The 26,151-nt window shown below is 44.2% G+C and overlaps 1 protein-coding gene across 1 annotated transcript in view; it reads right to left on the reverse strand.

The window, feature by feature from the left end:
* GPRIN3 (GPRIN family member 3) overlaps positions 1-20,452 on the reverse strand; it is a 521,116-nt gene extending 500,664 nt beyond the window's left edge. Inside the window, exon 1 of the mRNA XM_078676116.1 lies at positions 19,871-20,452. The gene's annotated coding sequence lies outside the window, so the exon portion shown is untranslated. The remainder of the gene's footprint in view (positions 1-19,870) is intronic.
* Between the last annotated feature and the right edge of the window lie 5,699 nt (positions 20,453-26,151).

The following is a 26,151-nucleotide window of genomic DNA, read 5'->3' on the forward strand; positions in this document are numbered from 1 at the left end:
TCCCCCTCCCATTTCCTTTACACCTCCTTGAATGTGATGCTGGATTAAGGAGGGGCGTTAGGGGTGATTCAGGTGAGGGAGGAGTGGGGACGTTTGTTTAATCAACTAGAGCCTGAGTAACTAGTAGGAAAGGCCCACAAAACAAGCCCTGTTGTCACATTTTACCTAGCGGCGGTGGGGATGGGGGTGCATGAGATTGGACAGGACAGCTGCTGAGCCAGGCAGTGAAGGTCTCAGTCTGGTGCAGCCGAACCCTACCCCCTAAGTATTGTTTTCTAATGTAAAAAAAGTTATATCTTTCTGATCAAATAATATTTGCAAAATTGTGCAAGTACCGGGATGCAAAGAAAACATGTATTTGAAAAGTCAATGCAGTTAATTATTTGCACTTTGTTTATCTTTTTTAGCAAGTTGTTGAAAAAAATGCAGGCAAGGTGGGGGTAAGGGTAATACATTTGAAATCATCCGGGTCTAACTAGAGGCCGGCCCTGATTCCAACATAACTTGCCAACAACACATGATGACAACTCAACTTGCCAACACCACATTCCGACAAATCTGTGGCAAAAAGAAAATGGCTGCCTGATATGGCATTCTAAGATGTGAAGCGAATCTTCTTAGGACACTGCAAACCCAGGTCAAACAGGATTACTTAGAAGCCATCCCAGACTCATCGGATGATCATCCAACTACTCTAGAAGTCATTTTCATGTAATCAGACGTCATCAAGCTCTGAAAGTCATCAGCAGAGTTTAGAAACTTGAGCTCGATGATTTGAAGATGACTTGAAAATGAGTATCTGATGACTTCACAAGATGTGATTAACCCTGATGATTTCAGGATGACTTGAAAATGATTATCTGATGACTTCACAAGGTGTGACTGTTCCTGATGATTTGAGGATGACTTGAAACTGATTCCCTGATTACTTCACAAGTAAGATGGTTTTAGGATTGTTTGAAAATTACAGTCAAATTACTTGACTAGCACCACATTCTTCTAATTAAAAAGACTGGTTCATGATAATTTTAGGATGATTTATTGATTGCTTCAGTTAAACGTTCAACATTTTAGTTTATTTATTTATTTTTAGAGACATTCAACCCTTTGGAAGATTTCAGAATCTTCTTTTTACTGCATAATGAACACCATTTACACAATACTGCATTTTCAACTCTGCAATTAAACCTACAGTGCACGCATTAGCGGAGACTTCAATGCTAGAAGGGCTGGGTGCTATGCCAATAGTTCTAACGCAAACAAATGAGAGACCGATTGCATTTAAAATGCTTGTTGGAAGGTGCATTATAGACGGTATCAAACTACTTAAATTGATTCATGCCTTAGCCAGCCTTTGCCCACTGGACCCCTAGATCCTCTTAGTCATACACCAACTTGAAAACCTTACTTGAGAACTCACAAAATGTGTCCGGGCCACACAGAAATGAAAGCAAATAAATTGCAGGGAAAGATGCTGCAGAGAGGACACGGTGACAGACCCCTTAATTTCTTCAGACATTCACTGACTTAGGATACAGAACCACCAGCACCCCCTTATCTACTCCCACCCTACCCCATCTATTCCTTACTATCCTTCTAAAGCTTGCTCCCTGCTTGCCATTCTAGATCAGGCCTAATGCTGCAACGTCCTTTCAAAAAGTTTCATGTTTCCCAAAACCAGTGTGCTGAGAACTCATAATGCCGAACAGTAGTTTCTTCCCCGCCTCCTCAACCCTCTCAGTTCACATGCATACCCCCAGGGCACGAGTTGGGGTTACACGCGGGTACACAGCATTCACCCACTATATTCACAGGGTGGACGCCTTCCACCCTGCCAAGAAGTTGGGCCCCACAAAAATTTGTTGTACTTGTTCCAGTGTAAATTTAAGACACGGGGACACATTCAGCAGCTACTGCATGTTGTCTGCTTACCATTCCCAGCAACAATGTGCAGGCAGCAAGGGGGCTTTTTTTTCACCTCCATCTGTGCTAAAGATAAAGGTAGAAGTTAAGGTGCCATCAGGCCTCCTTTTGAACGAGTATCGCAATGGAGGCGTCCTGGAAGCTTACACTTAAATGCAAATGCAATGGAGAGGAAACAAAAGCACACAGCTTCTTATCTCTTCACAGGTACTTCAGAGATCCATGCTTTTTACTTTGCTTAGTCCCTGTATAGAAGTGTATGCACTGTAAGAATGTCAGATGGGTTAGTCTGTCCCAGTATTTACACAAATAACAGTTTAAATAGCACTATTTTATTTCTTTTATAGCACTACTCATCCCAATGCAGAGTGTTAGAGCACTTAACATAAGATACACATTATCCATTCAAAAGAAATCATGTAAGTGTGCAAATCAATGTAATATACATATCAGAGCACTATTGCATAATTAAGTGATGCATTTATGCTCACAACATTGTATAAGATGCACACCATGTGTGTTGCGACATCATGAATAACAAACCCGAAGAAGGTAGCAACAAAATAGAGGTACAACAATCCCCCCCCCCCCCAAATAACAGAGAGTGAGTTTCAAAAAAATGTATTTGTTGAAGCCCAGATTTTGCGTCAGGATTGCGCCGCTTTTATGGTACAACCCCAACTCCAAATCTCATTTGCTAAATATCATAAAGCACTTAAATGTACTCATGATTAACCTGATAAATATATGTGTGAGATCTTAGTATCTGATGTAATTTCTTGTGATGTCACTTACTGTGATGCTACAAGGAATGTCACACGTAGTGATGGCATGTACTGTGATGGCATTTGTGATGATGTCATTTTCTTACTGCCTAACTTGGTCAGTCCCCCCAATTCTTTTTATAGGACTTGTGCCCTGAATACACCATTGCCAGTGCAGAGCGCTCACGTTTCCCAGGTCCACATATGAGGCGCTTATCTAGACCTAGTCTTCGCTCTTCATTTTGAACTCGTAGGCCCGAGTTTTATAGAGGCAAAAACAGGGCTAGATCATGTGATGAAAACTTTTGGTCTCTGTGAGTTTCTTGCGAAACTTGAGGGTTCTGGAATTGGCTCTTCTGTCTCTTTTATCAGAGAAGTCTTTAGTGGAGAGGCCAATAACTGTAAGGGAAGAAAGTCTCAGCGCTCCTTTAAGCAGTCTAGTCAAGTTTCATTCATGTCACTGCATTTGGTCGTTTTAGCACTATATAATGATTAGACGGCTCACTGTTTCTTTCTGGCTATCACATATGTTTCCATATCCAAAGTTAAATCTGTTTCATTTTTGTACCAAATGCAAACTTAAATGCATCTTTCATTAAAATAAGCACAATAACGCTGTTGGTTCCTTTTACACTAATATAAGTATTGCTTTGAAATACAGATATAAATCACGTTGTCTTACTAGCTGCATACAGAAGGACACATTTTTTGTTGAAACTGAGACCTTAAGGGCCAGATGTAGGTAATCCCAGTTTACCTACTCTTAAATACCGAATCATACCGATTCGGTATTTAAGAACAGGTAAATGGGATGTAGGTAATTTTTCTGTAAAAATTACCGAATCGGTAAGTTTCGGTAATTACCGAATCGGTATTTACCGATTCGGTAATTGCCGTTCATTCCTATGGGCCTGGAGGCCCATAGGAATGAATGGCAATTACCGAATCGGTAAATACCGATTCGGTAAAAGGGGGAAACATTGATGGGTGGCAGGGTGTCACTTTGACACCCTGTTGCACCCCTCAATTGTGTATGGGTGCACATGTTGCAGACATACATGCCCTAAGGGCATGTATGTCTGCAACATGGCACTGTTGGAAGAGCAAAAAAAATGCTTTTTCAAAGGTTTTCATTATTTACCACCAACTTCTAGTTGGTGGTAAATAACGAATCCTTAACTGAGGAATGCACCTACTTAAGTGCTCCCTACATCCTGGATTCGGTAATTTACCGAATCGGTATATTAAGAATTCGGTATTTTACCGAATCCTTAAATTACCGATTCGGTAAAATACTGAATCCTACAAAAAATGCCACCTACATCTGGAAAGCCCAATACCGGTCGGTAACGGCCGAAATTCGGTAATTTCGGCCGTTACCGACCGGTATTGGGCGACCTACATCTGGCCCTAAGTGATTTGCTCAGAATGACTGGATGTCGAGCTGACGCCGAGATTCACACTCGGTTCCCAAGCTTCTAAGCAGCCGCTGTAGCTGTTATGCCACATCCTCTCACTTTTGTTTAAAATATAAACAACATTAAATGAAATTAGAGTTGAAAGGCCCAGTGGTAACACAGTTAAATGAATAAAAATGCAGCACACGCGCTATGCAACCAGATAGGAAAGAAATACCTTTAAAACACTGACAGCTGCCTCTATACAAACATACGAAACATAAATTTATGTAAATGAAAGCTGTTACAAAACATTAAAAAAAGCTGACACATCAGCTCTACTTTATTTACACCTTGAAATATATATATTTCAAGCCTTCTTGCTTTCGATTCATTTTTCACTAATGCTTGACTTCCTAGGCCTCTTCTCGTTCAGCTAGTCAGTGAAAACCAGCCATTACTCCAAGCCCTCCTCCCACACACCAAATTCTGCATAGAAACATGTTGCCGATATCACCAGGCTTTCGACCACCATCACCCACACATTTCGACAAATCCGTGGCAAAAAGAAAATGGCTGCCTAACATGGCAGTCTAAGGATGTCAGGTGAACGTTCAAGAACACTGAAGGGAACAGTTCCAATTTATTAGCAACTGGAAAATGCATTTTCTAGCCTTCTTGCTTTTGATTAATGTTTACCAATGCCTCGGCTTTCTGGGCCGCTCTCGGTTCAGCCAGTCAGTGGAAACCCGCCTGCGCCCCACCCCAAACAACACACACGCACACCCTCCCACCCTCCCAAATCCTGCATAGGAAATTGTTGTCGATATCAACAGGCCCTTCGGCCACCATAGCAGAGTTGAACAGTGATGAGGCGCCGAATGCATCCATGCTGTCTGTTGTGGTGCGCTCTCGTCTCTCTCCTCCACGAACAGATCACATCGTAGTAGCGATAAGTGCTGACTGTCAGACATCATGGTTGCCATGGCAATTAGTATTTGAGAATGAAAAGTAGAGCAAAGAATTTCAGCAGACTCGAACAGGGATGTAGCTTTGTACCAGTGCATATTTACTACTGGAAGGAAGGGTGTGGCAAGGCACAATGGCGTAACGTAAAATGATGCCCCGCCCCAACAGAATGTGAAGATGTCCTCCTGAGTCTTCCGTTTCTCACAGATGTATATTGCCCAAGGGCAGAATGGGGCCACTCTGAAGGGTGTGGGGCAGCGGACGAAGTGCATTAAAAAAAAGTGTGGGAACTGTGATGCCGATGATGGTGGTGGGGTGAGTGGGCATGGAGGCAGGGTCACAGGCAGGGCTCGAGTCGGGGTACCACACGGGTGGACGGCGTACCCCACACTTATTTTACCAGGAGCTCGATAACTGGAGCAAATGGAGCCACACATTCACTCTTTGGCCTCTCTGGGGCGAGATCGGAGCTCATTCAAAACGCTGCTCACGCGCTGGCTTCTCTGATGCAATCGCATCGAAGGGGTGAGCGAGGGGAGGCAATGAGTCTGATAGTGCAAGCCACCTTTCATGACGTCACTTCCTGTCGTGACGTCAGCGTCCCTCTTTTTTTTTAAGACTTGTGCCCTTGTCAAAGGTGTGGTATGGAAACTACATCCCAGTGACTGGTATTATTGGTCAACGTAAGAATAGCAAATCGTTACTAGACTGTATTTATATTTGTACAGTTAGTCATCTGGTTTACAGCTATTCTAATTGTCAGTAGCTGAAGAGAGTATTTGGATGTCACAGCGAGATGAAAGCACCATGCTGAAACAGTCAACGGTCTGCCGGTGATGAGTATAAATCCTGTTGGGACAGATTTGTCTTTTCATCCTTCTAATGTTGATAAAGTGACATTTGTGATTTGTGTAATGGTATATATTAATTAAAGGGATTTAAGTATAATTTAAAGAGCTACAAATAAAATACATACTATGAATTATTGCTGATGTTTACAGAAAGAGCTATCAATAAAAATACAAACTATTATTTATTGCCACTGTCAAGTTTCAAGTTTATCTTTCTTTATATTACGGAGGAGGTCCACATAAAATCTCAAAATACATACATCAAATTATGATTTACAATTGTATTCACATAATAAATACAGATCGTCCCACCAAAATATCCAATAATGATAAAGGACACCAAAAGCTCTAGAAACTAGCAGCAATCTATTATTCAAAGAAATGTGCAAAGTTATTCGTACCATCAGTGCAAATATTAAGAATTGTGTAAGAAGAACTACCAACCTCTATTGCGTACAAACAAATACACCTTAATACAACTTTAAAAAACACTCAAAAAAGTAAAAAATTGTATTACAAAATATTTCATTTGGTGGTATAAAAGAGACTGTAATAATGGTGAAGCGGTCTGCAGATGAAAAGTCTGAAACCTGGTGGGGGACATTTGTCTTGTCATCTTTCCCATGTTGGTAAAGTGACATTTATGTAATGGTATATAATATTTAAAGGGATTTAAGTGTGATAAAGAGCTATACATAAAATACATGCTATGACTTGTTGCTTTTGTTTACAGAAAGAGCTATCAATAACAATACAGACTATTATTTATTGCCACTATCTACAAAACTATTCCATTAGAAAAAGGCAAAAAAAGGATAGTGTTTCTGAAGAAAACCAACACAGCATGTCTGTAAGTAGCCTTTATGTGCTTCCTTGAGCATGCATTTTAATAGGCACGACACATTATAAATGTTTACTAATGCATTAGCATAGTATTTTACTTTTTAGCAGCAACTGATATATAGTGCAGAGACCTTGGTACATAAGAGCTGTTGGGTTTGGCACCAGGGAGTAAACTACTAGATGTTTTGACAGTCAGTATATAGGGTTAACTCAAACTCTCTACCTAGTAGCAAAATGAGTTTAGTATAATTGAGGTGAACTACTGGTTTAGTTTGTGCTCAAGTAGACCACCATCCCTGTGATGGCAGTGACTCCTAGGTGAGACCTATCTCATAAATATTCATGAGGATGTCTATGTGTGACCCATTAGGAAATGTTAATTTAAAAAAGAAATATTCCATACATTTAGATTTGCAATTAAGAAATAGCAATTGTTTTTTTTAAAGCTATTTGGAAATCACTAGTCTAAAAGTATGTACATGTATCCCATTATTTCCCCCTAAGTCGCTTGACCTTTTTGCCAGAGGAGGCTGGTGCTCTGTTCTTTGGGTCCCATTAATATAATTCAAATGAAATGAGTTGCAAACAACCCGCAAGCCTGTTATCAAACTGAGGGCTGAAACACACCAACTGGCATGGCATAACAATATAATGTGTATTTGTAGAGCTCAGCATTCACCCTAAAGGAGGTCTCTTCACCCTATTACTAAAACTCTGTGGCCACCCAACTCGATTGTACTCATTTTGACAACCTCGGAAAGATGAAACTTTGGTTGCACCTAGCAAGATTCAATCCTGTGGACAAAGTCTTTACATATTGGGGGTTGGCTGCTTGTGGAGGAGTGGCTGCAGACCCTGGCCACAGGCTAAGCCCTGGGTCAAAATTGTTCTACAGATGGCTAGAGGTTTGATGGGTTGGGTGAGAGCTTTGCTGGAGCCTAAGTACTGAGTCCAAGTGCTGATGTGGATGGATGTAGGGTTTGGACGAAATGTTACTATATTAAAATAAGGGAGCTCTTTGACTACTGAGAAGCTGGTTAAGCTGAGTAAACAGATATGGAAAGGGGATACTGTACTTTTTCAGACAATTTTCTTTTTAACTATTTTTCGCCTCTTTACAAATATATTGCACCTCAAATTACTAAAAACCCATACACCCTCTCACATTTTTAACCCTCTGGTTTTATACCTACATGAACATCCCAGTGTTCATTTGCTTCAGCGGGCTACTCAGGAAAGGCTTTAAATTCCGCAGCTCTTACTCCAGCAAAATGGTGACAAGGAGTACCTCACTTTTGTTTTGAATTCAAAATGTTAGTGCTCGTGTTGTTCATTTGAAGTCTGTGGTGATACAACAGTTGATTACTGGGTAGTTAAGTGACAGACTGCTGCTGGTATTGGAAGTACATGTTTCACTATGCATGCCAGAATGTATCACTGAAATGGATGGAGATTATATTTGAAAACTGATAAAACAATGTACCCTCATTTTAGATTTCTAGAGCACTAACCATAATTTCTAAAACAAAAAGAACCTCCTCATTTTGTTTATTTAATGCAGTACTCTCTGTAGCAAATTCCTTTCTGTATTACAGCTTTGATTATATCAAGATGATGTTCAGGCGTGCCACCTTTAATCATAAATACAGAATGTTAGCAATTTAGTTGTTCCGTAGAACTCTGTGGTGACGCTGCGATTGGTCACTGGGGAGTTAACTGGCAGTCTGCTGCTGGTGTGGAAAGTATGTTTCAGTCTACATGTCAGAGTGTTTTACTGACATGCTTGAGGTAGATATTTGAGAACTCAGAAAATGTGTACTCATTTCAGATTTCTAGAGCACTAACCATAATTTCTACAACAAAAGAACTCTTTCATTTAGTGTATTTACTGTGATACCCTCTTTAAGATTCCTTTCAGTTTTACAGCTTTGATTACATCAAGATGATGTTAAGGCGAGCCGCACTTTTGTCATAAATACAGAATGTTAGCACTCTAGTTGTTCAGTAGAATTTTGTGGTGAAGCTGCAATTGATCACTAGGGAGTTAACCGAAAGACTGCTGCTGGTGTTGAAAGTAAATTTCAGTCTGCATGCCAGATTGTTTTTCTGACATGGTTGAGGTAGATATTTGAGAACTCATAGAAAAAATGTCCTCATTTTAGCTTTCTAGAGCACTAACCATAATTTCTATGACAAAAGGGAACCCCTTTTTTCTTAATTTACTGCAGTATCCTCTATAGCAGTGTTTCCCAAACTGTGGTCCGCGGACCCCGAGGGGTCCCTGACACATTCCCAGGGAGTCCACAGGCAGCAGTTTTAAAAGCACTGCAAAGTATCTTGTTTAATTAGCAGTTTTCAAAGAACAATAAAAGTGTCAAGATAACAACAGTGATTAATTTCCCTGCTGGAGAGACATGAGAGTTTTTTCCAGTGGCAGCTGTGACTGAACTAATGTAACACAGAGGGTTAATATGCCTACTGCAAAGAAGTGTACAATGCATTTTAAAAAACAGTATTTGATATGCATCGGTCAGTGGGTTACTGCTTTTGTCAGAGAGATTATTTTGTTACAGTGCAGTTCATAAGTGACAATCGTAATCTAGCACAGTGACTAAAAAACTGTCATCAAACAGCTGCTTGCAAACTGCAAGGTACAAGTTAGTGACATGTTTTTTTTCAGTCTTTCAGTATCCTGATGCTTCTAAAAAGGTTTCTTTGGGTGGAAATAATTTTTTATTGTTAAAGTCAATACTAACCACTGTGTTATGTTCTGAATCCTGAGTTTGTGCTTCTCCAGACCAGCTCTCCTTGAGTTTGTGCTTCTCCAGACCAGCCTCCTTGGCTTAACAACACACTCTACTACTTCAGAAACGCAAGGCTGCACCTTATTTACAAGAATATGGTGCAGCCCTGCGTTTCCCCTGTGCTGGCGCTGCATTTAACAGGGGAAGATTGTTTATGTGCAGGAAGGTCCCCCTTCCTGCACATAAACAATCTTGAAATGTCATTTTGTCACTTCTATGTGTACTGCTTAATGCATCACACATGGAAGTTACAAAATGCCTTTTTTTTTAAAGATTGTTTATGTGCAGGAAGGGTCACCTTCCTGAACATAAACAATCCAAGGCGTTTTACAAAAACGAAGAGAAATGAAGCATTTCTCATAGTTTCGCCAAGTTAAGACCAGGTTTTCCCTGGCCTTAATTTTGGCGCTGCTTCCCATTTACGCTGCTCTTGTAAATAGGGGGCAGCGTCAAAATCAATGGGTGTCGCAGGAGAAACGCCCACCACAACACGCACTGCCCACCCCTTTCACGCTAAGCATTGTGTCAAAGCGGGTCTTATTTACAAGGGACCGTTAAGCCACGTTAAGTGGCTTAACGTTGCCTTGTTAATAAGGCAAAGCCTGTATCGCCACGGGAACGTCTCAGAAAGTGATGTTCCCATGGTGATAGGGGCTTGTGAATATGCCACTAAAATCATTAGTAATTTGAGTATTTGTTTTGTGTGCACATGTGTGTTATTTTTTTCCGAATTACTGTTTTAATGTTTCAAATTTAAATCGTACAAATTACTTGGGGGTCCCTGGCTTCCAGTGGTGACTCTATGGGGTCCTCAGGAGTCAAAAGTTTGGGAACCACTGTTCTATAGGAAATGATGGGGCACATGCATCAAACATTTTTGCCTTCGCAAGCGGGCCGATTCGATGCAAATGCAGAAATGCGTTTTTTAGATGCGCCAAACCCTATTTTGTGATTCAGTTACCTGTTACCGAATCGCAAAATGGGTTTAAGATTCGCTTTTAGGAAGGGGCATGTTTAGGGCATCCCTTCCTAATACCGAATAGCATCGGTATGTACGAATGTTTTGTGACCGAAACGCGGTCGCAAAACATTCGCATTTTACCGCCTACTTTAAGTAGGTTGTACCCCATTCGCAAATGGGAAGGGGTACCCAAGGGACCCCTTCCCATTTGTGAATTGTTGGTACAGTGTTTTTTTAGAGCAGGCAGTACTATAGACCACTGCATACTCTTAAAAAATGATTTGAAAACTTTTCATTTTACTTTTTGTAAAGCATCTCATTTTTCTTTGAGGACTGCTTTACAAAAAAAATCAATCACAGACAATTTAAAAGCAATCACGGACATGGTGGTCTGCTGACCTCATCAGGCCACCATCCCTGTGATTTTTTCAATTACTAGGGGGTCGCAAATTGCGATATACCTCATTGATATTAATGAGGTAGAGCGATATGTGAACCCCTAGGAATCGCTATCTGAAACTCTTTAAGTTTCATACATTGTAAATTGTGATTACCTAATTGCGATTCTCAGGAATTCACAATTAGGTATTCGCAATTTACAATTTTTATACATGTAACCCTTCATTTGTTTTACAACGTTGATTCCATCAAGATGGCGTTTGGGTGTGCCACACTGTTGTCATAAATATAGGGTGTTAGCTAGCACCCTATTTGTTCATTAGATTATTGTGGGAAGCTGCAGAACACTGGGCAACCACATAACTAGCTGCTGCTGCTGTTGGAAGAACATGTTTTACTCATAATGCCAGACTTTTTTCTCACGTGGCTTAGAAAGATAGTGTGAAATTTTAGCTTGCGAAGATCCTTCCATAACCTCTATGAGAAAACAATGAGAGAAAATAGTTTTCTCTCAAACATAGTTCATAAAATCTCAGCAGAGCATCAGCATTTTTCTTTGGGTAAAATCACACGAGAACTCACAAGAATTTCTAAAATGAGTAAAACCCCACCAACAAAATATTTACATTGGGAATACAATTTATTTCAACAATTTATGTGCGCTCCTTTTTGTTACCCTCAGAATCTGGCATTCATTACAATACATTTCAATGGGAGCCAAGTCCCAAGCACTGTAATAGCTGCCACAACATCTTGTTCATTTTGTGGCAAGCCAATCAAGGGCACACCCCTGCCCTGCGTGTCCCTAGGAGTTCAGGGTATGCTCACCCTACCCCCTTATATGCTTTTTAGGTCTCGCCTAGGCAGCGCTTACGCTGTCTCTTGAGACATGCTGTATTTAGGATATGGACAGGAAGCTCTGCCAAGTTTCCGGCTGTCTTTTTAATTGTCTCCTGTCACTGTCCATTCTAAATGGTGGCTCTTTACTGGTCAATAGGCTTAGTAGTCCCTCCTTAGTACCACCTTTTCTCTTCTTGTAACCTTCCATGAGGACACCCCCTGTTACATGTGTTGTTACTCTGTACGTTTTAATTACAGGCCTGGAGCACTATTTGCTTAAATGGCTTTCTCCTGTCTGCTGTTGCAGGCAGGACATGCTCTCCTGCAACGCTTATTTTGTTTTATGTACCCAGCGCGGCACGCCTCAGCTGAAATAATGGTGGCCGTGCATTTATTCTGTCATTGCAGCGCCAGAAAGCGGTTGCATTCATTTTTTTCTGTTTATTTTCTTTTATTACAATGCAGCACCAGCGCTTTAGCTTTTAACATCTTAAGCTAAATGACGGGGGCCGCGCCTGCTTTAAAAGTAAATAAATAGAAAAAAAATGTGCTTTTCTATTTCTTTACTTTTGAAGTAATCGCGGCATCATGCAGTGCAATAGCTTTTGCATTACTGAAAGTATGAGCTATTGGCATTGCGTTATTGTTAGCAACGCCAATAGCTCAAACCTACAGCAATGTGATACCTATTGCATTGCTAATGCTTGTTAAAATTAATTGTCAGGATACAAAGACCATGGCCCTGAGACCTGTGAAAGTTACCACAAAATATTGTTCATGTCGTGCCCAGCCAACCAAAATTCTGGACACAAACGGCCCTGATATACCTAACTGTTTAATCCCTTAAAGCCCAACCTGCGCTCCTCTTTAAATGCTAATTTCTACAAAACGACTGAAGGTATTAACGCCAAATCATAAAAAGAAAACTTTCTGCACAAAGATCTAACTTACTGCCAAATTTGGTGTAATTCCCTTCAGCCATTTTTTCTATACCAAAGGCAAATTTTCCTACTGGAATTAACATGGGAAATGCCACTTTTGGGCCCCTGCTTGATGGATCAACACAAAACTTTCCAAGAAGGAGCTGAGGTGGATGAGCTTTTTTGGGAAAGTTTTGTTCAGATTTGTCAAATGGCACCAAAGATAAATGTGAGCTATAAATATACGTTGGTGGCAGCGTCACATTTACTATAAGGGTTCCACCCGGGCTCTGTACCTATTTTCCAGTTCCATAACTTCTGAATGTTATGTAAACCAGAAAGTAGGTACAGAGGTCTGCGTGTTCCAGCCAACCTCTAAAATCCTATGGGCTAAAATACGCTTTTTGCTCTATATGTGTACATGCAGAGTCATTTCAAAGCATTTAGCAACATAACTATCCAGAAATCCTGGGAGGGTAACATGTGGAATGTGTGCGTGGAGTGAGAGTATGCTCCACACGTCTGAGTAAAGTTAAAATAATCTAACCAAATTGATTAAGGCATTAATCAGGGATCTAGCTAGTCCTGATGACAGCCAGGTAACCTATGGAGCAGTTCATACCAGGCTGAAACATTTAGAACAGATGGATGTAGGAGTAGAAATATGCTCCAATTACATCCCTGGTGTTTTTCATCTGCTATGGGTGCCCTTAGAATAGTAAACAAAGAAGAATATCACCAACAGTTATTTTCAACTTTTCCCAGGATCCCATAAAAACTCCATTTTAGTAAAACCGAAGTGATCTCTCCACAAGAATGGGCTTGAACCCACACAGGGCTACTGGCTGCACTGGGTGCGGATTCACTGATAAAGCATGCCTCAGGTTAGTGTGTGGGAGAGAGTCCTTTTAAAAAAGGATAGTGTTTCCTTCTTTGAAGCTGGAAATGAGAATGAAACGCTCCTGTCAGAAAGGCAGGTGTCCTCTTTATTACAGGTGTTTGATTCCCAGTGGAAGCGGGGGGCCTTCCTGTCTCTTTTGGTATAGTCTAAAACTCCTGTCGATAACCGTAAACCATTACTCCTCTGATTGCATCCTCAGGTGTGGAAATCCAAATCTGGTTCCCAATTCCCATTCAAACAAAAAAGGAAACAGAAAGAACCACAGATAACAGGGCCAATATCTCAGGAAGTCTTGAACCCACACCTGAGAAACCAATCCTGTCACAGCCCTTAAGAAAACCTTAAAGACGTGCCTCTTTAAGGAAGTATTCTCTGGCTATCAAGATTAGGTGTGGGCTTCCCTATACTTTCTGTACAAATACATTGGACCATTCCAACCAGTGGTGACTCCTCCACTAAGGCGGAGGAGCGTCGCCCCATTGCAGGAAGCAGCAAAAGAAAGGAAAAAATAAAATGAAAATAACGGAATGTTATTATCATTTCATTTTGTCCTCCTGCTGCAGCAGTGTGTGTAAGGGTGCGGGGTTGCAGAGCAGGGGAGGAGTAGTAGAACACGCCTGTGCACAATGACTGTTTGGTCGGCCCTCTTGGGCAGCCCAAAACAGTCATGCGCACTTCTCTGTTCTCCATGCAGGCTGCATTACAGTCTGCATGGAGAACATGCCCACCCCTCCAGCCCCAGGCTGAGCGCTGTGTCATGGTGCTCAGACCAATCACAACGCTGCATTGTGCTGTGATTGGCGTAGGGGTGGGAGCGTGGCTGCCTGCTTCTTGTTCCGACCTGGAGTCAGACAAATGTGAGCAAGACAGACGACGCGGGACCCGGCGGCGGCAACGTAAGTGTTATTTATTTATTTTTAATGCAGCCCACGCCCCCCCGCAAACCGTGCCAGCCGCTTCTGCGTCCAACTACCACAATTTTGATGTCATGTAACCCATAGCCGGAATATGTGCACGCTGAATAGTGAATCCCTTGTATGAAGGCATGCACATATCGAGAACAAAATATTGATTGCAAAATAACGAAAGGTAAACAAGAATAGATTTACCTAAATCCACATATATGTACCTTGGTGATATATATTCATATATATATCTTCAAAGTATGTAGATATGGAGTTGGAAATAGTAAATCAATACTTCCCTATATACACCTACTGGTCGATATTTTTTCCCTCGATATTCTGTCTGCAATATTTTTGTATGTGGATATTCTTGGCCGCGATATTCATTAGTTTAACCTCATGCGAACTGATCCTTTGACCGTTTAGGCCTAATTTTGAAGAAGACATTCACCATTACTAGACAAAACCATAGGACTATGTGAAGTGGCCACAAGATGACATGCTGTCACATCATAAAACACCTAACTAAATAAATAACTAAGAAATGTGCAGCAGGATGCTATTTATCACCACCGTATAACTCGGAAGACTGATCAGCTTTGCTGCAGATGTTCTTGCAGTGGTAAGTGTTGCAATCCAGCAGCAAATCCAATGCTCATATGTAGGAAAAACACAAAAATTGATTTACACTGCCATACAAAAACAAAAAAACAAATTAAATAGAACCTTATTTAACCCGTTTACTGCGGCCGTGATTTTGTGGCAGTGCGGCACTTCCGCAAAACGAACGGGGCCGCGTCGGTCATTGGCCGACGGCAGCATAGAAGGGGTTAACCCAATTAAATGCGCATTAAAATCTTGTCATTTTGCTCCATTTCTGTTCCTGCCAGTCGGTGCCGTTTTGGGTAACAAAATCAAGCAATTAAATGTTGTCTAAAGCGATACAAAATAATACAGTGATTGGTAGTTTAAAATGGTGCAAACTACAAACCTGCCAACTCCCATGGTGCCACCGTGTGACATATGATATTGGCTCCCGCCAACAGTCTCCTGCGGAGGACCATATCAAATGGTGGCAGGAAAAACGAGCTGAAAACCACAGAAAATAGTGGTTTTCCAGGTCCTTTTCCTCTGCTTTGAACTGCCGAAGTCCATTAAGGTGTGTGACAACATCCCAAGACATCAGCACCAGCCGCAGTAACCATTTTTGTTTGTTTGGAGGAGGGGGTTTGGAGGCAGGGTGGGGGTGAAAGGGCTTGTTAGGTACTTCTCAGCACGATGACCCGCCCCCTCCTCACATGGTGATGTTTTTGTTGGTGAACAACCTTTACAACGAAACTTTTACAACGCACTATCATTACAACGCGGTCATTACAACGCAATCCATTACAACGCATTGCGCTGGGGGGCGCTCTAGGATAGGGAATAAGTTGAATTTACTATCCAACACCTTCCCTAGTGTCCACGGGGACTGGAGTTGGAATAGTAAATTAAACTATTCACTATCCAGCACCCCAAAGCGCTATGCGTTGTAATGGATTGCGATGTAAAAACCGCGTTGTAAAGGCAGGCGTTGTAATAGCCTGCGTTGTAACGTCATACATCCGTTTTTGTTCAATTTGGCAGGTAGGTATGAAACTAACCCCTTTCAGAGGTCAGAGTGCTTTACATAAATGTAGCATTCAACTGAGAGAAGATTGCCAATGTGGACTGGATACATTGAAATTAAAAATGACATACTGGCACAAAAATTAGTTTTTCTTTTGCAAAATAGAATTAAGTGATAGAGAAGGAAATGGAAACACATTTGTATGATGAGTTTTTACTTTGTTCTGCTCGATGAACTATTGTGTTTGATCTGTCAGTTAAGAAAAGGGAACAAAAACGAAAAGATTATGGCTGGAATGTTTGAACTAGTTTCAGCCACTGATAATTGTGAAGGGCTGCAATCCTCTCTTTCGTTTTTTCGCTCACTGTGTCGCAATACACAGGCACCAACCACATGCAATGCAATCTCGGTTCTGCCCCAAAAAGGACAGTTCATCCTGAACCACCAAGCCACATGCATTTGGCGCAGAAAACCAAGCGATTCAGACAGCTTTCCGCCTTGTTGAGCCTCAGCCGAAGGTAGCACAGCGAGTTGTGGGACCCACGGATTGGCATGCCCGTGATTTAGGGTGACTCCCTGAAAAAAACAAAAAGTGATGGATGGAATGCTTGAGTTAAGTTCAGCATCTGGGCCCCATAGCAGTCCACTGTTGTTTTGCACTGTTGTAGTGCAAACAGGGACCAACCAAATGCAAAATCAATAATAATAATTCTGCTCCAAAAGTATAGTTGCCAAGCTATAATACTCCCTCTTTTATCCCTCCATTATCCTCTTCAACCCAAATAACAGACTCACATGTCCACCGCTCAAATACATTTCATATTTCCTTATACTAACTCACCACTAATACTTTTTCTGTTCCGGAGTAGCATGCTACTCACTGAAAAGTGCTTCAATGCCTCGTCAAGGGTTGTAAGTGCTATATAAATGCAATTACTTCTGCTATGGCGGAGGAGCGTTGCCCCACTGCTTTTAAGCAGTGCAAAGGAAAGGAAACCTAAAATGATAACTTTGGGTTATTATCATTTTATGTTTCCTGCTACTTTGTGGGCTGGCGTGCTGCTCTGCTTTCGGAGCATGGCAAGGGAGGAGTCGTTTGCTCACTCCTAAGTGCCCATAACTGTCTGGCCATCTCTCTCGGGCCGCCCAAAACAGTCATGCACACGTTTCCTCTTCTTCATACAGGCTGCATTACAGCCTGTATGGAGAACATGCCCAGGCCCCCATTACCTGGCTGAGCGTCGAACTAGGATGCTCAGACCAATCACAACGCTGCCCCCCCCTCCCGCGCCTGCCACCCATTAGCCATGCTGGCCGCCACTGATGGGGACACAAGCAAAGACAATACTGTTTCAGCTTTGTATGGCCTAATCAGTGAATGGCAGTTTAAGCCCTGTGACACAGTGGGCACAGGACAATGTCCTCACTTGACGTATTGGTCTCACTAGAAGTCACTTAGAGAGAAAAAACAAAAGCGTGGGGCGGAACCGCTTTAAATAACCATAGTCACTGGTGAAAATTCAGGGTGGCTCTCCCTTTCATTTTTGTTTTGCTCACTGAGTTAACATGGAGAGTGCTGAAAGCAAAAGTCTTGCCCTTCAATAGGGCCTCGAGCTACTATTCACTGATGCGGCCTAACAAGGTACTATATGCCCGTGGTTGCTTTTATTTCCATGGGGGGTTGGGGGGGTCTTGCAGTTCGTGATTGAGTATACACCTTTTAGAAGAAAATTGAGGCAAAGTGTCCAATGAAAGGGAGGGATTGCAGAAATGCCTTGAGCGAGGAGTCCTCCAAGGGTGTGACAGCTCTGTGAGGGAAGGAAGAGTAACAAAGCACATTGGTAAACCTAAGGCGGCCAACACTCTTTGTATAAGGAAGAGGCGGCACCAGTACTGTAAATGAGTTCGAACATTGACTCCAGCAGTGGAGGTGTAAGGGGAGGGGTGCTATTCTTAAGGATATGAGAGGGAAGTCTATGGGTGAAGATCAGTCACTGGCTACTGGTGGACTGCAGAGGCAAAAGGCACTTCAGGGGCTCGTTGTGTGAGCCTGGGCAAATTGCTTATTTTCCATATGCTTAATTAAATGCACCTTTCAAAATTAAGAGTGCTTAAAGAAGGTAAACGCCCATATAAGGTACTTTGTACAAGAGTGAATAACCCGGAATACGGGTTTATTACGTGACGTGTTGCTACCTCAGTTGCATGGCACATGTGACCTTACACAACAAGTTTCCCCATTACCAAAGCAAATGGCCTCTATGTACAAAGATTATAAATGTGAGAGGCTGAGACAGCTATATGTGAAATCAAGTATAGGTGCCCTGCGCACTCTACACAGATCCCTGCACCAAGCGCATGAACCCACTGGGCTGCCACCCCTCCCTCCAGAGCAGATTCGGGGCAGCATGAATCAGAACGGTAAGTACTTACATATAAAAAAAAACTGAACAGCAAGAACTAATGCTGCTAATAAAATAGAAACGCACTTTTGCGCTGTGGGTAGTGACAATAAAGCAATCAGGGGCCAGTGTTTTGCTACCACAGGGAGGCCATTCTTTTCTCAATACCCCTCCTAAATTCAACGCAGCGAACGAGAGAAGTTGGGGGAGGCTGATTCAAACCCCTTTACACTGTCACTCAGGGGAAATCAGTGCACAGGTTTTCTGCAAAATTATGTTGATTGATTGGTGAGAATCGCATAATACGTGCATGCACGCAATTTCACCTTGAACACTGAATGTATGCACGTGTTAGCGTATGCATTCTATGTGCATACGTTCTACACATTTCTTCACAGCACAGTGTTATTTTTTTCAAGACAGTTCTCATAATTAACAATTTAACAGACCAGCACAGCGTTCTACGAAGTAAAGAGTGGGAAATATCTATTCTAACAGAGACAGTGGCTGGAGCCGGACCCCAATACACAAACGGCCACCAGGCATGCGTAGGAGAGCCAGCCACAGAGCATGCATTCCAAAGGTATGCCCACAACAGCACCCCTCCCCCACACCGCGAGTTCCATCCTCTCAGAGCCCTCCTCGGAGATCACAGGTGACACGGGCTCTTCAGAGCAATGAGAGGAGGGGGCACGCCAGTCCTCCGTTCTCTGGCTCCATGGTGGAGTTGCGTTGCATTATTACAACTCTCATGACATGCAAATTGGGGAGGGGTCTTTTCTGTGTAGTGTCAACACACAACGCAATTCTCCGTTTATAGACCGGTGGGCCGTCTACCCCCTCGGGGTTACTAAACATTCGTAGTATAGGCTTCCAGAAGTGTAGACGGGGGAGGTGAGGGGGGATGAAAAGGATGGCATGCAGCAGCGCTGACCTAAAGCACCGCAGCCAGGGAAGAGGGGGCGGGTGTGCAGCGAGTAACTGCGATGCACCAGCACCCCCTCTCGCCCTGTCGGTGGGCTCCCAAGGCTGCAGGTGGGCAGGAGAGGGGGCAGGGAAGCTTCCGCTCTTCGCCCTGTGGTACCCTTCCCCAATTCCCTCCTCACGACCTTTTCCCTGCAGGGGTTTCCCATAGTACCACCTATTGTGATGATATACACATATGAGTCAGAAGGGGGAGGGGCGGGGGACGTGGTAAGCAGGCCTCTCTATCGAAAGGTGACACGAAAAAATATCTCTTTCCCCCACTGGAAGGAACGAGTGACAGGAATGCACGGAAAGGAAAAAGATGGGAGAGCTGATGGACAAGCATGCGTGCCAAGGATGGAATGGGCAAGCCCCCCCCCCCCCTCCCAGGGAGGGATATCTGGTAGCATCCTTACTTTCCAGGTGCCAAGAAGAGCCGGTACTTCTCGGTGAAGCTGCCGGTGGTCGCCATGCCGAGTCCCCCGGGTTGGTGATGCCGCCTGGAGTGAGGCTGGTGTGTACCTGGCACGGAGCTAGGCGGAAATGGCACAGGCGCCAGCCAGGGCGGGCTGCTCCTCTGCCCCGCGCGTGCCCCCTGGAGCGCGGCACCTTCCTGCTGCCGCTCCCCCTGCCTTCTCCTCTCACTCCTGCTTTGAAATTCACGGCACGCAGTTTTTGCCCATTGTTTTCATCCCTGGTGTAATCTGAATGCTCAACGCGAACCGGATGAATAAGGTAAGACCAGTCACCAGGGGTCCGCACCTCGAAGCAGTAAGCGAGCAAGAAGAAAAAAAAACAAGCAAAACTCCAGCAGTTAAAAAAATATGTGAAATAAAAATGAAATATCCACACGCCCGTTTGATCCTCTCTGTCTCTTCAGAGAGTGAAATGATTTGCGCATCAGCGCGTGCTTCTTGGGTTACAGCAGCAGGCACCTGTCCCGCCTCTCCCTCTGGGATCCAGGCATCCTTTCACAGTGCACGGCTGGGTACAGCTCCTGCCAGGTGTGCTTTTCTGGGCAGGACGTGCCCTCTCCCCCTGTCCACGGGTATTAGAACGTATGACTGTGCGAGACTGTGGAGAGGATGCTCCACTCTCTGTCCCATAGCCCCCTCTAGCGGCAGCACGCAGACAAACGCCGCCTTATTGAAATGCACCTGTCGTCCCGAGGCCCAAGCCTCCCTTCACCATCACTCACATCTGCACAGCTCGATATAATATGTGCCTGATACTCCTTTGAGTGACAGAGGCCACACTGAAAAAAACTGCTGTTCTTCCAAAGCTCCAGGAATTCAGACGAGGGCTAAGGTTCTTAAGTATTTTTTCAATTTAATAAATGACAAAAAAAAAATTACTTTATCAAAATGTTAGATGGTGGTAGCCAGGTCAAATACAATTTCTTTGACGATCTCCCAATCGCGTACCAATTTTTTTTAAATCACTTATAGGTTTCCCTGCACCATTTGCGAACGCGACACGTTTGTTTTTATGTTTTTTCAGCTTGCCCAACTCGGAAATCCTAATCATTTTGTTACCGCTCAGTACTACAGAAAGTAAAAATTCAGTGCCCCACCGACCCGAGAAATATGATAAGGGCTATGGAGTAGAAGTTCGGATTGGGAAGACGCCCTCGGCAATCTGGCCATATTCGGCCCGCAGACCTGCCCGCAGTCGGCCTGTAATCGGCCCGCTCAACCTCAAATTCCAGACAGGGGAGCGGATGAGGCCGGTGAGTGAGTGAACAGATCACAATCAACGCCCCTGTCAGCTGGCGAGGAAGTTCGCTCCCACAAGTATATCCGTTTGCTCCAAGGAGCATAGCAGCGATAGAGCCCTCCACTGAAGCGGCAGCAAAAATAAGGATCACTACAGGGATCCACAGTAAAAAAAAAACAAGCATTGGGATAGCCCATAGGTCTCGCCTTTGGGACCTTATTATAAGTGTTCAGGCATCCAACAGTTGGCCCTGCGCTGGCTAAAAAGAGAGGGGGTTGAGGTATTGGAAAGAGAGGGGACTGAGGCAGAGAAAGGAGGGAGGAGAGAGAAGGGCTGAGGCAGGCAAGAGAGAGAGAGAGAGAAGGGCTGAGGCAGGGAAGAGAGAGAAGGGCTGAAACAGGCATATAAACCATTTGGCCCCAACACAAATGGCACAAAATATTTGCCTGTCCATTATAGTGACACGTGAAAGCACTTGCATAATTATCCATCCAGCCACACCAACACCACCCCCTCAGCTGTTATGGAAGGAACATGACCACCCATACAACATCGCAAATTGGCAGTAAAACAAAGACACATTTGGAGTGCCACCCCCTTCAGTTTAAATACAACACAATCCCACCTCAACTGATAGCAACAGCCACCCAGCATTCCCCAACCCTTGCCTCACGTTCTCCCATGTGCTTCCCTCACACACACTAACAAGACCAGCCACCATGGAGCCTTGCTCCAGCGTGCCCTGTCAACTTCACAACCACACATCTAACTCTGAACCGACAGTGCCCTCATCTGCAGTGTCACCATGGCTACAACATTAAGTCCTAGTTAGTTCTCTTTCCCAAAAAGTAATATAAAAAACAAAAGGTGGACTACAACACTGTCCTCTATTACCATAGTTGCACTTATATTGGCAGAGCCCGTCATCCCCTCCCAGCCAGTCCAGCGCAGTATTCAGGTACATGTCGATCTTGTGTACTCCATTGGGAATGGTTTTCAGGGTCATCCTCCAGTCAGGGGTCTGGGCTGCTTGTTCTTCTTGGCAATACACTGGAGACACATACCACATATTACAAGCTAGGAGAGCCGACAACAGCAGCCTAAGCATGGTGCCCGACATCAACAACAGCCACGATGTTACTGACAACTGGAGCATTGCTATACTATATGTAAATGTAAATGTAGTAGTACTTGTATAGCACACAAATCGACCCATGAGGGTATCTTGGCACTTGTACGCATACCGCTGTGGAACCCTTCCTGGCTTTTCCCTGTGAAGTGCCCACTCCTGGGCACCCCCAAGGTGAAGCCAGGCATCCTAGCGTTGTTGGGGCCGTTGTGGAGATTAAGCAAGCTATTGCCCAGAGTTGCAGAGTGGGACCCATGATTAGAATAGGCACCGAGGCGAGAATTATCAGGTCAGGGGAAATTAAGCCCAGGACCCGCCGAGGCGAGAATTGAACCCTGGTCCCGAGCTAGACCTCTGCATCAGGGTCTGCCGCTCTAACCATTGAGCCACACTTCTCCACTGTCGGTAAACTTAGCCTAACCAATCAAAGTAACAGAATTGTGAAATCCGGTCTCGGGAGGATAGTCGTTTAATCCGGGTTGCAAAATGGAAAACTGTGCTCTCTGTGTAGTAAAGTAGCAGCTATGGGATTGATACTACTACATATACCGAGTGTCCTACTAGGAAATTCCTTGATTTGTAGCCAAGTTGACGTTTTCCAACTCTGTACAAGTCCTCAGTTCAGACACATCTACAACTTCAGCAGATCAATGGCAGATCGAAAATTTCATCTTTGTGCCATAAAATCTCAACGGGATGTCCAAAATGCTGACATGTATACTGTAAGGCACACCTGAACTATCTAGAAACTAGAGGTGTACCTGGAGGCTTTTGTCGAGGTAGGGCAGTGTGTACTCTATATGTGCCACCCATGGATGGGTCTCCTGCAGATTTTTGACTGCTCCAGAAGAGCCATGGCTTGCCCTCTAGCAGCCTCGTCACTAGTGGGATTAGATAACAATTTGTGTAACCAGGACAATAATGTGTATCAACCCTCAAATTCATTTTGTTTTCTACATTGGAGAGTACAGTTAAGTGGGAAAATACAGCAGAACTACATATCCCAAGATACTAAGCTGGGAAATCAAGCATGATTTTCCATACAAAGGCACAGACGTACAAGGCTCTTATCAAGGCTCTTAACAGTTGTTCGGGCTGGAGGGGGGCATACGACAACCGCGTGGGAAACTGTCATTCTGCATAAGTGTTAGCTCAAAGTTTGCCCCAAAACTTCAGGTACTGACCTGCATTATATCCGGATAAGTGTTAGCGCAAAGTTAACCCCAAAACTTCAGGTACTGGCCTGCATTATATCCAGATTGTAACCACTGCAAAAATTGCGGTCTTTTCAACAAAATGTGACGGAGGCCAAGCGGCAAGCTGATTGGACGTGTAGCGAAGACACTGTAGCGTGCGAGGTTCAACGTGTTCATGCACACATTTTGGATGTCACCGGCTTTGTCCAATCACAAAATCCAAATAATTTCTAACCAATAGCGTTGTTTCATTCTTTGACCAGTCAGAGAAGGTGCAGTATCAGCGCTTATTCCAACTTGTTGTTCCTTAACCTCGTAGTTTATGTAGTCGTTCATCCCTGATTTTTTATCGATCACCCCATCACATTTTTTTAAATTTTTCTGGTTTTATGCATCTCGGATAGGGAGTTTCAGTATTCTGAGATAAGATCTCCCAACTTTTCAAGAAGAAACACAGTGTAGCATTTTGTTACAGAGCGGGGGTGGGGTTGTGTCAGTGGAGTGTATACATAGAAATGGCAGCTGCAGCATCCCGCCTTCCCCATCCACCTTTTGATTTGGAGCGGCACCTGTAGCCAGTCACAGCCTCTCGGAATCCCGGCGTGGTTAGCTGAGCCCACACTATGCGCCCAATATTAGCGCCTTTGTCCGAAGCTCCACACGGCCACTTCACTCCCTGTGGCCTGAGGTTGCAACGCTAAAGGTGACTTCGTGACAATCGCTGCCTCCACCGCCCGACTCCCAGTCCTGCCAGCTAACTCATCCAGGTAGGCACCAGCAGCTGATTCTCATTAACGGATTTGGTAATGTTTTCCTTGGTCCGGCACATGGGACTCCCTGTGTAAGTATCTTGAATTAACTAAACCTCCCAGGCGGGGAACAGCTGTGAACGAGAGTGCGCCCATCAGTGCCCAGTCATCACTCGGGGCTCCCGCCTCGGTGCTGCTTACCCTGTCACAGTTGAGTCCCCCTCATGACGCAGTTGTAAATACATAAAACAAGCACGCGCGCCTCGAGCTGAAAGTAAAAAAAAACAATTTTGACGAGGAGAGGAGGAGGCAGCAGGGGGAGGGGAGAGAGGAGGGGGCCTGCTCCTGTTTCCTTTGCAGGAGCGAGCAGAAACCATTTGTTAATTACAAACAGATGGTACAAAGCTTGCTCCTGCAAGGGAATCGCCAAACGTGCATGCGTTGCGATTGAAAGCAATGCAAAGCATGCACGTTTTTGGCAGAAAAAGGGAATCGATTACTAAAGGTCTCCTCCTAATCAGCGCATGCGCGCTGCGTGTGCGAGACCTAATTAGGACTCGAAGCACCATGTCAGCTCAATTTCAAACCCCACCAGCGGCCCCCACAATTCAGCTTAAAGGCAAAAAGATAAACTGTTATACCCCAGCAAGGTGGATGGGGGAAAACCCGAGTATTAGCGGGCACTAGAGGGGATCACAGTCAGGCTTCAGCAATAGGTGCCCCCCTCAGATCCAGGCTCACAAAGGGGATGGCCGCACTCCAATAGTGCGAAAGAACAACATTAGAGGATACCTAGCGTTGAACGCTAAGGCTGACTGTTAGGAATAAGGGTCTCTAGTTGGCAGAGGTAGGAACCTTTGTCCAAATAGCGATGTGACAGTTTTGCTGCCTGCATGCAGGAGAAGTGAGGCGTCGCGTCCGGTCTGTAGGGGGAAGTGATGCGTCGACTCCAAGAAGATTGTGGTCTGCGGGCGATGCAATGGGAAAACTTGCCGCAGAGGTACGATGCATGAAAATCGGGGATGCGTCAGTGATCGATATGGCGACGTCGAGTGACGCTGCGTTGGTTTCCTCAGCCATGACCCTCACGATGCGACGGTTCTTGCAGCCGCAATAGACGCTGCGGCGGTTTGGCAGTGATGCGTGGAGATTCTTCTTACATGGCAGTGCTGCGTCGGGAAAACAGCTGCAAGAAGAGAGATGCTTCCTGAGGGTCGTGGCTGAGGACAGAACTGGAACAGGCACCCCCTGGCAGGTCAGAACTCTCATCACAGAGTTCAGTGGAGCTGGGGGTGAAACCTTTGTGGCCCTGAGACTTCAGAACAAGGGGCCAGTACACACAGACCCATGGAGATATTCTTCAAGCAGCTACAAGGCAAAGTTCCAGTCTTTGTCCTCTCCTTGGCAGCAACAGCAACTGCAGGCCAACCCGACATAGCACACAGCAAAGGGGCAGTGCTCCTCCTCTCAGCTCTTCAGCTCTTCAGTTTTTCTCCTTGGCAGAGGTTCCTCTTGACTCCAGAAGTAGTCTAAAGTTCTTGAGGTTTAGGTCTAATACTTATACCCCAAAATGTCTTTGTTCTCTTTGTGCAAGGGTCTCTGAGCCCAGTCAAGCCAGTTCTCTCCTCACTGGTGTACTATGACCTATTCAGGTGCAAGAAAATCTCCTCCCACTGCTCCAAATTCAGCCATGGTCTATTCAGCCTAGCTCTGAGTCATCCAGGAAGGGCCAGGCACATCTCAACCCCTACAGTGGTTGTCTACAGTGAATGCACATCCCCAGCCCCTGTCACTCCAAAACCAGACGGCCAATACACAGTAAATCAAATATGCCAATCTGGGAGAACCAATTGTAACAACAATTTACACAGGGAACACCTGCAGGTTGACACTGACCAGCAGTGGTA

Source organism: Lissotriton helveticus, chromosome 2_1 (genome assembly GCF_964261635.1).
Source record: "Lissotriton helveticus chromosome 2_1, aLisHel1.1, whole genome shotgun sequence".
Classification (NCBI taxonomy): domain Eukaryota; kingdom Metazoa; phylum Chordata; class Amphibia; order Caudata; family Salamandridae; genus Lissotriton; species Lissotriton helveticus.